The sequence below is a fragment of the Halichoeres trimaculatus genome, unplaced genomic scaffold (assembly GCF_033239565.1).
Source record: "Halichoeres trimaculatus isolate MK-OKI-2021-1 unplaced genomic scaffold, fHalTri1.1 fHalTri1_scaffold_1, whole genome shotgun sequence".
NCBI classification, from domain to species: Eukaryota; Metazoa; Chordata; class Actinopteri; order Labriformes; family Labridae; genus Halichoeres; species Halichoeres trimaculatus.
Window position 1 is genome coordinate 13,384,832 of NW_027437179.1, and position 13,653 is coordinate 13,398,484.

At 39.3% G+C, this 13,653-nt stretch overlaps 1 protein-coding gene across 1 annotated transcript in view; it reads right to left on the minus strand.

Annotated features, from left to right (window-relative positions):
- Nucleotides 1–13,653, minus strand: part of cadpsa (Ca2+-dependent activator protein for secretion a) — a 235,265-nt gene that overhangs the window by 31,370 nt on the left and 190,242 nt on the right. The window lies entirely within an intron of this gene.

Sequence of the window (13,653 nt, forward strand, 5' to 3'; positions counted from 1 at the left end):
CCAAAAGCACCACATTATCCTCATTTCCTGTTCCTGTGAAGCTTTAAAATGTAAGTGGGAGGAGGAATGTTGTAACAGACCCAGATAAGTGCACAGCACATATGTGTTTGAACAAGGAAAGACATTATTCAATTAAAAAATCTACATAGACTCCACTACACGGACAAGAGACTTTAAACCCTGCAGTGAAACCTTTTGATAATAAGTTTTATGTTATGTCACAAGGTCCAATGTTTGTGGATTAACATTTGCTTCACTGGGTCTGAGGTTGTAAATATTCAGATAGAGCCTCTACTCATATTCTTGGCACATCTTGAGCAAGAGATTAAAAAATAAAAATTAAATAGAAATCAAACAATGGAAAACAACATTTTCTCTCTTACACTAAAGTTCCTAATTCTAAGATGTGGGTAAATAATCTAATAAACTCCTCCTGGAGAGGATAAGACACATTTTAAAGGACAAGTGCTCAGATGCCCTGCTATCAAATTTTGCTACTTGGAACCCAGAGCAGCAGCTACTTCAGTTAACATGACAAAAACCTTCTTCGTCATATCATATCATAATCATCATTTTTTAAAATTCTATTTCACATTGTTTTAATTTTCTCTTCTTATGATTTTGTTCTGAAATAACTAGGGGTGCACCGATCACAATTTTCTGGCTGATCACCGATCACAGATCTTTAAAAAGCCTGATTTGCAGTTACCGATGTAGGCCCATACCAATTTTTTTTTTTCATAACTGACAGCACATACCTTCAATGTTCCAATCTTATTTTATTGAAAATCTTTGAACAATACCTGTGAAACAACAAAATCTTGTTGTTTTAACTTAAACAACCACTAAAGTGTCCTGAGTTTTAGAGCGTGGTCACACTGGCCATCTAAATCAGTTTCATATGCAAGGATGGGCCGATCACTGATCCCTGATCCTCCGAAATTATTGAAATCAGCATCGATCGATCGGCCAGCTGATCGATCGGTGCATGTCTAGAAAAAACCCCTGTGCCTTTTTTCTATATTCTATTCTATTTCTACTGATAATTTTACACTTTGATGTACGAGCACATTGTACAACCAAAAGTAAAGACTTAATATTTGAGAAATTTTATATTGAAAACAACTCTCCAATAAAGATAACTGAGAAATGGGACGAGAAAATGATGGATGACATATGACTGTGACCAGTTTACACGGGGCACCTGCACCTGTTATGATAAACTGATGATCCTCAGACTTTAATTTATGGTGCGTTCCATTTGTACCTGGAAGTCAAATTTCCCAATTTCTGAGTGGGAACTGGAGCGCACATTATCCCCAAATTCCCAATAGGATATTCTGACTTCAGGGGTAAACAGTATTTAAGCTCCTGTTATATTCTGTTTGTTTTGCAATTTCTGACTAGTATTTGTTGCAATAAATCAGCTGTATACATAGTATTATTTAATGTTTATGTAGAGACACACTTCTGTTATGGCAAGTTTTAACTCAGAAATGACGTCATTCCCCCTCCTGACTTCCCACAGTAGAAATGGAACGTACCATTAGATCCGAACTTTTGATTATTTTTGAGTATTTTTTCTGTTATTGTCAGGTCAGCTGGAGACAGACTTTAAATTTGTTGAGTAAAAAATAGGGGAATACATGCAGCAAATGTTTGAGGCCAGGAGTCAAACCAATGACCACGGCGATAAAGACTAAAGACTGTGTCTCAGGCTTGTGCTTTAACTGCTAGGCTAACAAAGGCCATTATCCTCCCCTTACTCAAAAGACAAACCTTAAACAGCCCTGAAGTAAAAATTTCTTTGGATCCATAAGCTTGATAGAACAAATACTTTTACTCTAAAGAAAAAAATCCTTCCACTGAAATAAATCCATTTTCTTAATTTTCAGGACCTTTTGTTTTATCTTTGACCCTTGCTGAGGTTGTCTATTGCCCCACTGCAGCCCTGTACATAAAAAAGCAGCAACGTCTCCTCTTAATTCTCTCCTCTCATAAACAACTGATCCGAGCAGAAGGAGACGTCTGACATGCTGAGGGAGTTAAGTTTGCGTGTTGCCTGAGCTCAGTGTTGATTAAATTGTTCACTTGGTGTGGCTGTGAAGCCGGCGGGCAGTTCATGACCAGAGCCTGCAAAGTGGTGAAGCGTCCCCGGACAGCCAAGTGGTATTGCTGCGGCTCTATCTCTGCTGGTATTCTCCTCTGTCACTGCGATAAACCCCCTCCCACCCTGTCCATCCATAAACCCACCCACCGTGACCAAAGTACAGGGTACAAATTCCCCAATCTGCCGCTCAATCTGACCTCTGCCCCGGCTCTGCTCCCTCACAGCCGACCAGCAGTTGGTAAGCAGAGTGAGACGGAGCAGCAGCGGCGATTAAAAAGCGCTTTAACTTTCGTCACACAGAAGTGCAATTTCGCCACGCTTGGGAATCTGATAACTACCCAAGGTCAACAGAAATACTTCAAATCAATCAATGAGCCGCGCTCCTAATCCCCTCCGGGCAAAGGCAGATTAAGTGTATAATTGACCTGTGTAATCCCAGTATCTGCAGGGACGGGATGGGGAAAGGGGGGGAGGTGGCCCCAGGTCTCAGCGGCTCTTAAGCACCATCTCTGTCCTCTTGCTGTCTTTTACCCGCTGCAGGCTGGCATGCTGGTCATCATGGGGCAGGATGGTGTGGTGTATCAGTGCAGGGCTGGATTTGGCTCAGCTAAAGACATGGCTTTTTTTAATCAATGATCCCCAGTCTGTGCTGCTCTAAGTCCCCCCGTCGGTATCATTTAAGCACATCTGTCTTAATCCGACCCTCTTCAGCCACTCTTTCAAGAACTAAACCGTGGAGGGGAGGGAGGGAGGCCAAATTAATTCTCACTATTCACAAACCACATGCAAAAAAACATGCATATAACTCTTCTCATCATTTAAAAAAAAAACAGCAGCAGGACTTGGGGACTTTTCAATGCATTTTCATGCAGCCAAAAAAGCTCTAAGTCCTAATAAAGCACTAATACATACAATACAATTGAATAAAAAACAGTAAAACTCAAGACATGATGGCTGCATTAACAACTTAGTTTTTTGTCTTTATGCCAAAATATCTGGATCTGAATTATTGTGTCATCAGACATCAGACACATTAAGTCCAGTAAAACTTTTCATAACTACATTAAAAATCCACAAATCATTCAATTCAACTAAAGTTACTTATGCTCAAGTTAAATGTGATACATGTCACTGAGTATGAGCAGGGTTTGATCCTTTCTCTTTTAAAAACCTCAGTGTCCCTCGTGATGGGATTCTGCCTCTTTTTAATGATCCAGACATTTGACTCAGTCAAAATGGACTCTTCCTGCTCCAAACTACTCTCAGTAACACTCACATACAGACACACACAGCTGCTGACTGTTACATCTTTTGAGCATAACAACACATCAAATGTATAAAACTGAGTCTGACAGAAATCCAGGGTATCAACAACTGTGTTTTTGAATTGAGTTACATGTTTAAAGTTAAATAAAAAGCAAGTCCAGTAATTGAAATCAATGTAGCCAGCTGTGGCTAATACCTGAAACTACACTTTGTCAATTGGCCAACAGAAGGCTGCGTTTTAGGCCGTGTTTGCATGACATTTCATCCTAAAACGCAGTGAAATAGATCTGCGTTGACACAGAAACGCTGAGAGACTGAAATCGCTGTGGGAAGCATGCCAGGCCTGCAGTTGGCGATATCACTGTCTTGTTCAGAAGCAACTTCACCAAAGTAGAGTTGAGCCAATCATATGGTGTGTTGGGGAATACTAAGTGCAGAAGTGGAGCAACAGATACTCAGTTTGTTGAAAGACAGTCAGCAGATTCAGCAAATTTTGCAGATTCGGCAAATTCAGCAGCACAAGCACAACATGATAGTCCACTACGATTGTAACAACGGTATTGTTGTACTGTTGTATACGCTTGTCTACACTTGAGCGAAGCGTGACGACTTACTGTTTACACGGCGAGGGTGTAGGCAGCGTTTCAGAAAAATTCCACTCTGGAGACCATTTTCAAAATTTTGCATTTTAGGTTGGCTATAATACTGTTTCTGTGTAAACGCAAGGCCAAAACACAACAATACTTTTGTGTTTCACCCTTGTCATGTAAACAGCCACTTAGATGGTGAGATACTAATACCAGTAGCAGTAACACTTCCTCGTGTCGGGATACGATACAGTACAATATGGTACATACAATGCAGTGAAGTAAAAACAACAGGATTCAAGAGGTCGGATTTGATACGATGCGATACAATGCGATACAAAACGAAGCAAAACTATGCGACATGATAAGATAGGCAAGTTTACCATACAATGCAGTATCATACGATTAAAAAAAGGTGCCAAGTAAGCTATAACCTGGTATGATGGGATAGTAGAAGATCCATATCAATTCTTGCCATTGGGAGAATTTTTTTAAATTTTAAATTTTATTTTAACTTGATATATATATATTTTTTTATTCTTCTCTATACAGAGTTCTTTGTAATGATAATAATAATAATAATAATAATAATAATAATAATAATAATAATAATGATAATAATAATAATAATAATTGTTATTATTATTTTTTAATAACATAATTATCATAACTATTATTATTATTTTTGTTATTGTTATTATCTGTATTTTTTGTTCTTACTACTTCTGCTCTGTTTTTTCTATTTTTGTAATATTTAGTGCTTATTTACAACAATTGTACAGAGAATGTGGTTAACCAGAGTGAAATTCCTTGTATTCTTGAGATACCTGGCAAATAAACACAATTCTGATTCTGATTCTGAAATTGCTGTGGACTAAAGTTGACTTTCCCGCTTGTTTGCCTCTTTAACAAGCCATTCTGTTATTTCTGTTAATAATGGGGACATCTACACTTAAATAGATGTTAAAATAGATCATTTTGGGGTATTGTTGCTTTGTGATTGTCAAGTTGCTAATGGACCAGGAAAAGGTTGTCATCCTCATCCACCCTCTGGTCCAAATGTTGCCATTCTGTGCTTAAATAAACCAAGTTGACTACAACTAAAATGCTGAACCAGAGATTTAAAAAGTGAAGTTTGCAAACCAATGGAGGACGCTGTGCTTATATGAATGTATGTGAATGGCAGTTTTGGACAGAAATATCACATATAAAGTATGTTTTGTTTTAAATAGCTCATGCAGGAGGTTTAGAGCAGCACAGATATTGATCAGTCAGACATAAACACAGCATGGATGAATGTGCCCGTTGAGGCTTTGATTGAGTGTGTTTGTTGAGGCGTTGCCTTCTTACGACTCAAAGTGGATTCAAAATGTTTTCTGATGTAATCTGTTTAACATGGACATGACCTGCAGCAGCCACAGGTCAGAAAATAAAAGAAACTTCACAACAGCCACGTCTCTGCGGGGGATTTCTGTTCAGCTTTAATCACAGAGCTGCAGACACCTGTCTTCAGAGCAATTGAAAACACGCAGAACGCAGAATATTGGACATAGCCATGATTGGATTGCTGCTAAGGATTGAGGTAAGCAAAATAGCATAAAGTAAATCTGATTTAAACACATAAAGGTGGCACATTCTGTGTTTTTATGAAGGAGCATCAATAACAAGTCAAAGCCCCCCCTGCTCCAGACTCCCAGAGAAGTGGGTCAAATATCAGTTAAAAAGATCTCGCTCCGACAGGCCCCCCTACCCGCCAATCTATGTCAGAACACGGGTATTAGCACTTTTAATATGTCTCAGATTATAATTCATTTCTTAAGAAGCTGCTGTTTGTTTAACATTAGGAGACCGTCTGTTGTCAAACCTGGCATCAAGTCGGGAGTGTTGACACATATTTAGGGATGAGAAAAGCTGTGCGGTATGAAATAATCTGCTTACTCTGGCAGATATTAGAAGGCATCTTAAGAAAGATGTATGTCATAACCCCCCAATTAAAATGACATATAACCTGAGGCTTATTCTCTCTAGAAGAAAACCAGGCTAGACATGATTAAGAAACCTAAATTACTCTGAGACGCTTGCAAAGTGTCTCCTCTGAGTTCAATCTCTGACCTTAAAAAACATATTAACAAAGTCGGGGTCAGAGCCTTCCTGTTATTTTCTGTCCTCTTCTTTGAGCTGGCAGAAAGTAGACAGGCTGTGCTGTTCATCTTCAGATTCGGCAGTGATGTGTGAAATGAAACATGCTTAAAGCACCCTGATGCGTTGATGGGATTTGAAATATAATCTCTACTTTTGTCGCATTCAGACGTTGGATGTTCTTTCATTCTATATTACGGCCCACTGAAACAGTTAATCTTGTCAAACAGCATAAAAAATGTGTCCTGCTGGGTCTGCAAAACAGAATAAACTTCTTTCTAGTCCTGGAAAACATAATGGGTTTATGTTTAGATGGAATAAAATTGTTTTCCAAGCACTTTGTTGTTTTGCAGATGCTTATCCTTGGACTTGTTTATACTCTATTCTTTCTCATGCTCCAGCTTTTAAGAAATCTCTTTTGACAACTTTCCAGAAAGTTACAGAAACAATCAAGTCTTATACAAAAAAGGCGTTGAATCCCTTTGAGGATTTTTAGATGTCATCTTTAAAGTCAAAGCCTTGCTTAGAATCATTTTTTTAGTATTTTAACAAAAGTCTGCTTCATGAAACGAATTAAAGGTGGAATGCCTTTTTAAGACGAGACACAAGCTAAACCACAGGGCTGTTTAAGGTCTTTCTATGTGACGAGCCGCCTCTTATGTAGCCGTGTATAGGACACAGGTTGTAATCCCCGGCAGGGGAAACGGACAAACAGATAAATAAATTAAGTCAGCGGCCCACCAGGAGAGGGGAGGGGCTGACTAACAAAGCAAAGATTAGGGGGAGTTCATCCTGACCTTATTTTGAGGAGAAAACACCCCCTAAGACACACACACACACACACACACACACACACACACACACACACACACACACACACACACACACACACACACACACACACACACACACACACACACACACACACACACGGGGCTTCTATTGGTGACAGGTTACGCTTTAAATTGTAGAGATTAACATTTAACTGAACCATCAACTTACAAGTCTATTTTATGAGGTCATCAAAAGTGGATGAAATTTTTATAAGACTTTTTCTTATCATACCAAGACTTATCTATTTATTCATTTATTTATTTATTTATTTATTTCAATTACAGGGATGATGCATGTTTACAAACATGTGTGCACCATAGACTGTATAAAACATGGACATAGCCTCAGTGACGTCACCTGTCTGTTCCTGAAACTGTGAAATGACGCCAATCCGCAGACACAGCCACATTTGCTATGATGCTGGCAGTGAGTTTTCTTCGAGCAGCTACAGGGCGCCTGCACCAGGTCACGTGACCTGAGCTGTGCCTCTGATCGGACAATCAAAAGATCCTAATAACTTCAAATCTGTAGATAGAAAAAAAAATCACTCACCGTACAGTGTGTGTTGATAGTTAAACCAGCGTTTTAGTCCCAAGCTGTTTTTTGAACCAGGCTGCAAATATGTTTTTTAATGCTGTGAAAGTTTGTTTTATATGGCTGCGTGTGTATGTGACTTCTGGTCTTTCTGCAGCCAGCCTTGAGCAGATTCTTAATGAACAGCAACTTTTAGCACTTCCACATAGGCTCCATAGCCGGATGTTGCCCTTTGGTTGGTAAATATAGAGTTAGCCAAACGGCTAAGTTTCCCCACGGTAGCCCTTCACTGGATATTAGAAAAGGTTACCAAGTAAAAAAAAGTTTTCTTTCCTGTTCCTTCTCTAACACGTCCCTTTCCTGATTCATAATAACTCCTAAAATACATTACCCACAGTGCAGCAGGTGGAGTTTGCATGCTTTCACCGGTGATATATGATGCTTATGTGTCTGCTTTTTTTGTTGGAAAGAAAAGTCAAGCTAATGTGAACCTGCATGTCTCAGCAGTGGTGGATGAACAAGGATAACTGGATTTACTGGAAGATGACAGTGGTGTCGGCTTGATGGGACACAAAAGCAGAGCTGGATGATGACAGAGGTCTGAATTAATTTCCCTTGTTTTGATTTCCTCTGGATTTTTTCAACAAATTTGTTGCTAACAATCTATCTTTTGCAGCCACTGTCCTCTCTCAGTAGTTTATTGATACCTGCTGCACAACACACTCCAACACGGACAATACTGGCAGCTTTATCCCCTTGAAAATAACCAAGAAAAATGCAAAAAGAAAAAAATTGAGCATTTTTTTAATGTAAGAATCAAGCCTTTTTGTAATATCAAACCTGTTTCAGTGACTGACAACAGCACCTGATGAATACTGAAACACATAGAAACATCTCCTCTGAGTCTGGAGTCAGGAATAATGCTTCATCCCAAGTGTTGCTTTCCTTAGAAAGATAAAAAGACCAAAAATGAGAAAGGGATGACATGAAAGGGCGGAGTGACAAGAAAAGCACAACAGAGCTGCAGAGAGCAGCCAGAGACACCTTCAGCAGCCCGGGTGATGCTGCAGGGAGAGCTGATACAGAATGACAACAAAGAGGAGCTGGAGTGAGACAAACCCTGGCAGAAATGTGCAGGAAGAGAGGATACATGGCCAAGCAGCAGGTCAAGATGCAGCAACAAGCAGCAAACATGGAGCACCGGACACCTCTCTGTCACCTTCTGTCAGGTGAAACAGAGAGGAAGAGCACAGGAGACGGGTCTCACCTCAAGGCCTCACTTTAATACGATGGCACAGGCAGAGAGAGTCAACTGTAAACAGGCCCACACTGCTCAGTCTGCAGAGGCTACCATTAAAACACACACTCAGAGTCAGTTTGCAGCAGACAGTTACACAACACAGATGATCCCAAATGTCTAACAAACGCAAAATGGATAAAACCCAAACTCTGGATCAGCTTACTTCACCAAGGTCGACAACAACAAGGGATGAGGACGTCGAGAACTTTTTCTAAGATTTGTTGAGTTTAATTTGAAGACTTAAGTTCTTAACTAACTGCAGCTCAAAGTGAGTCAAAGAAAACATGTTTTCTGGATCCTCTGCACTCAGAGATCAAAGATTAGCCTTTGTCTTATCCTTATCGTCAGATTACTGAACAGACCGAGTTCTTACTGCAGCGTTAAGTGTCTCTATACTAGCCTGGGAAAACAGACAGAAAGACAGGTCCTGATATATTCTCAAAAGATTGATATAAAAACAATGCTTTTTTTGTATTTAGTCTTGAATATTTTCTCAATCTTTTTGGGTTCAACTTAAAAATAAAGTAATGAGGATTATTTTATCATTTATATGAGACATGATTTGTGTTTTATGTTGAGCTTGATGTAACACAGCTTGGTCTGTTAAATGAGCCAAATTTAAGTAGCAAGTTTTCATAATGATGAACAAAGCTGAAGGTGTTGTACTGTTTTACTACTTTAGCTTAGCTGTTAAACTTTGAGCCCCATGGAGAGGTTACAGTCGTTGAAGAAGGCAGTCTTAAACTTGGTTATAGACCCCGTGGGTAGTGATCTTGAAATAATCTAACTTTTACATATTTTCCTGTTCATAATTCAACATTCAAAATTATATTATTGCCGCTAAAATCGATGACTCTACACCGACTGATAAGCAGTGAGAAGATCTGGCCTTAATCTTTCTGAAAATTAATTATTGGATTGCTTTTGTAGTGATGGTGGACACTGGAGCTGGATTGTCAAAAAGAAAAAGGAAAGAAGAGCATAAGAAAGCTAAACAGGAGAGTGATGGAGCAAGAGCTAAAACACAAGTTAATCTGTTAGTGATAATGTTTATTCCAACCCACAGTCAGCAGTTATTCTGCAGTGGTCTGTTCAAACTCGAGAGTCTATCAATACAATGAAGAGTGAGGCTACGTTAGCTCTGATTGGTGAGGTTGGAGTTGGTAGATGAGCAGTGGCAGTACATAACCAGGATTCACACCTCGGCAAAAGTCACCTCTTTACAACAATGGGTTATGACTCTCATAGGCAACAATATCTGTATCCCAGAAAAAAACTACCCATTCTGGACAAAAGAGTCACTTTTAAACCGACAGTCCTCACAGCAAATTCTGACCTTGGTCTCCCCGGTCTCTTACTCTCTCCACCATCCTTCAAATAAAAGCACTAAAAGCACTGCAACACCATTGAAGTAGCCTTGAGAACTCTACTTAAACAAGTGTAGAAGTGTCTTAGACCTGCATGTTTTCTAATGACCACAGATGGTTACACAGAAAGTGGCAAAAAGATGTCTGACCACCCAGAAGTCTGAAAGAAAACAATGATCTCTTATTCTCTACCCCTCCTTCCAAAGCTTTCGTAGGACTCTAACTTCATGATCAGTACTGCTTTTTCCAAGTCTCCTCTTAACCAGCATGATTCCAGCTTGATAAATTATCTCCCTTTACAGTAAAACAGTGGATTATGATGAGACTGCTTTGATATGTTACTGACTGTGATTGACAAGTACCAACCACAGCCACTTTTTGACCAGGACACAGGCAGACAAACCCAAACTTTGCCATTTCTTATAGATGCTCCAAAGCCTCTGCACATGAGGCAGCATCAAAACTACCAGTCCGAACCAGCACCCTAAAATTCTCCTTTCAATAAAAGTAAAAGATATGAGCTGTTAGTGAGTCCAGAGGAAGTCTGTGGTGGGTGGCTGTGAGTAAACATGGACTTAAGCCCTATTACAAAGTGATCTTTTGTGCCTCTTTTGCAGTTGATTAATTGTTGTTGGTGCTGACTCAGAAAGACACGGCTCAGGATTACTTCTCAAGATCAAAACAAATGGCACACAAACACTCGGATACAAAGGAGTGACTTTAAAATAAAGAGAAGAGCACACGACTCCTCCCTCTGCAGGGACGGTCTGATCACATTTTGGGGAGAAATCTTCTTTTAAGTCGAGGCTCAGCAGTGAGGCTTAGAGATTTGCTGATTGTTTTGGTGTTGTCGACCTCATCTTTCGTAATAGAGGCAAACAGAGTCATGGGACTGTTGATTACAGCCTGAGTTGATTACAGTTCAGTACAGTCATTTTCACCAAGTGACACATAAAACCTCTAAAGACACAAATCTACATGAGACGTAGGCCCACGAGAGGAGTTTGAGCTACTTTTTGCTCAGTGGCAGAACAACAGATCTGTGTTTGTTCTGTTTCCACTCAGATTTTTACCTTTTTCAAGCAGTTCAGACACCATTTTTGTTTTTGGTATCTCGATAGAAGACATTTTTGCTGGGCTTGTCAGATGAATGTGTCTCATATTGCGTCTATAAATGTAAGCCAATCAGAAGCCTGAGGTCCATTTTTATAAGGCCCCCAGCTTTAATTTTCCAACGTATTGGTTATGGCACTGAAATGACCTTAACCTTTTTAGTCAGGTGCACAAATGAAACAAAAGTCTATCCAGTAAAATCTCATCAAACTACACTTAGACTGTGCATAGGCTACCTGTATAAAGCTAAAGCTCTTTACAATCTGCAGAAACTCAACAACACTTATAGCTGACTTCTTTGAATGAATGTATTCATCATGTGAAAACATGTTCCATAACCATCCAAATACACATTAGAGGACACAAGATGAGATTAAAGGGGCAGTGAGGAATTTGAAAGTGATCTTAGACTGATATGGATTTTTGGGGACCGATACAGATACTGATTATAAGTAGGCAAGGAGGCCGACAACCGATATTTGAAGCCAATATGAAGTTGCTGTCAAAGAGACAATATTGGCATAAAAAATTTGAATAATACAAACTCCAACACTTAACTGCTTCAAATACATTAAAGCATATGTTTATTAAAAAGCTCCCAAGCTTAGCAGCATGTTTTATAAAGCTAAATGAAAACTTAAAGAAATAAACCACTAAAGTTTTCTACAGTAAATAAAGTTTTACAAAATGTCTATGTAACTGCAATAAAACTGGACAGAATTGAGTTTGTGCAGCCTTTTACAGGCATGTAATGCAGTTGAATTAATTTTCTGTTTGGTTTTACATGACTGATTTTAAATGTTTTGACCATCTAGGGCTTCCATAGTGTAGACAGGGAGAAACTCTGTGCAGGGAACAATCAACAAGCAGCTCCTGAAGGTCTGCAACATTTCTAATCAAACGTATTCCTGTGGCTATTGATAAGAGGACTGGTTTTTGTGTCTGTGGATGTTAAAATAAGCTCATAGACGGTAAGATAGTCACAACGCTTATTGCGTTAGCCGGTCAATGGGATTTTCCATCGACATTAGCATTATCGGCCTTCAGAATAAAAGAAAGGCCGATTCCAATATGCCCCAAAATACCAAGTATAGGCCCCGATAATCGGCTCGGCCGATAATCGATCTATCCCTACTTTACACTTTAAAAATATCAGCACCAATATTGCTGGTTACAGGTAATTTTAAATTGCTACTTCTTAGCTTCCAGATCAGGTCGACCAGGACCGGATTGATTTACGGCACGTCTAGGTCTCTATGACAACATCATGCCAGCTGATGAAGTTTGGTAGTGAGAAGAGATAAAAAACAGAGATCTGGGTTTTTCTCTACTAAAAACAATTTCTATGACTAATTTTGTAGTGATGGTAGGGCTGGGCGATTATGGTAAAAATAAGAATCCCGAATATTTTCAGTGATATTGAAATCACAATTAATATACACAATTATTCATTTATTCAAAAACTTCAGTACTGATTTAAACACAACTTTAAAGAACCAGCAAGTGGCACATACAGTATTATTGATACACATAAGTCACACACACTCGCTGTGGCTGCACATGGAACACAGAAGAGCTATGAAGCACAGGAACTTGCATACATCTACACTGTGTGGCATATTAATTGTTTTTCTTCGATTATACTGTTTTTAAGATTGTCAGATGGCAAAACTGAAATCACGATTAAAATTCAATTAATTGTCCAGCCCTAAGTGATGGTAGACACTGGAGCCTAACTGTCAGACAGAAAAAGGACAGAAGAGCAGAAGAAAGCTAAACGGGAGAGTGTTACAGCCTGAGCTAAAGGCTAACTAGTCCAGAACCTAATCGTGCCATAAAAAATTCTGACCTGTTTTACCCATATCGCCCTCTATTGGAGATCATTTCCTTTGTCTGAAGCAGAGTTTGTGGATGTTTTCACTGCACGTAACACTACAGAAAACTGACCACTTATCTGATACAAAGAGACAAGTGAGGGACAGGTGAGTTTTGACTTCATGAGTCTGTAATGATGGAACAAGTATATTTGACCACACTTAGTGACTGATCCACTAAAACAAGTCACCTTTTCTTTTAGGAGTCACTAAAAGAAACAGCTAATAAAGAGAGCACTCATGTGCTTCTTTCGGGGATCTCTGTGCTACCATAGGACAACAGGAGTCACTGCACAAACCTTTCAGTGCTGCAGGAGAAGACCACAGGCTTTTACCACATCACAGCCCACACCTAGCCTCTCTTAGTTTCCTGCTCTGCCCTTTAACCTCGAAATAAAGGCACAAAAACACAAAACTACTCAAAGAATAAATCAATGACAAAATTAGTTGCTGAAAAATTTCTGGGTGGATAATTATGCAGGAACATGATTGAGCAAGTTTTTTTGCCGTGCGAGGACAAAGTACTTTC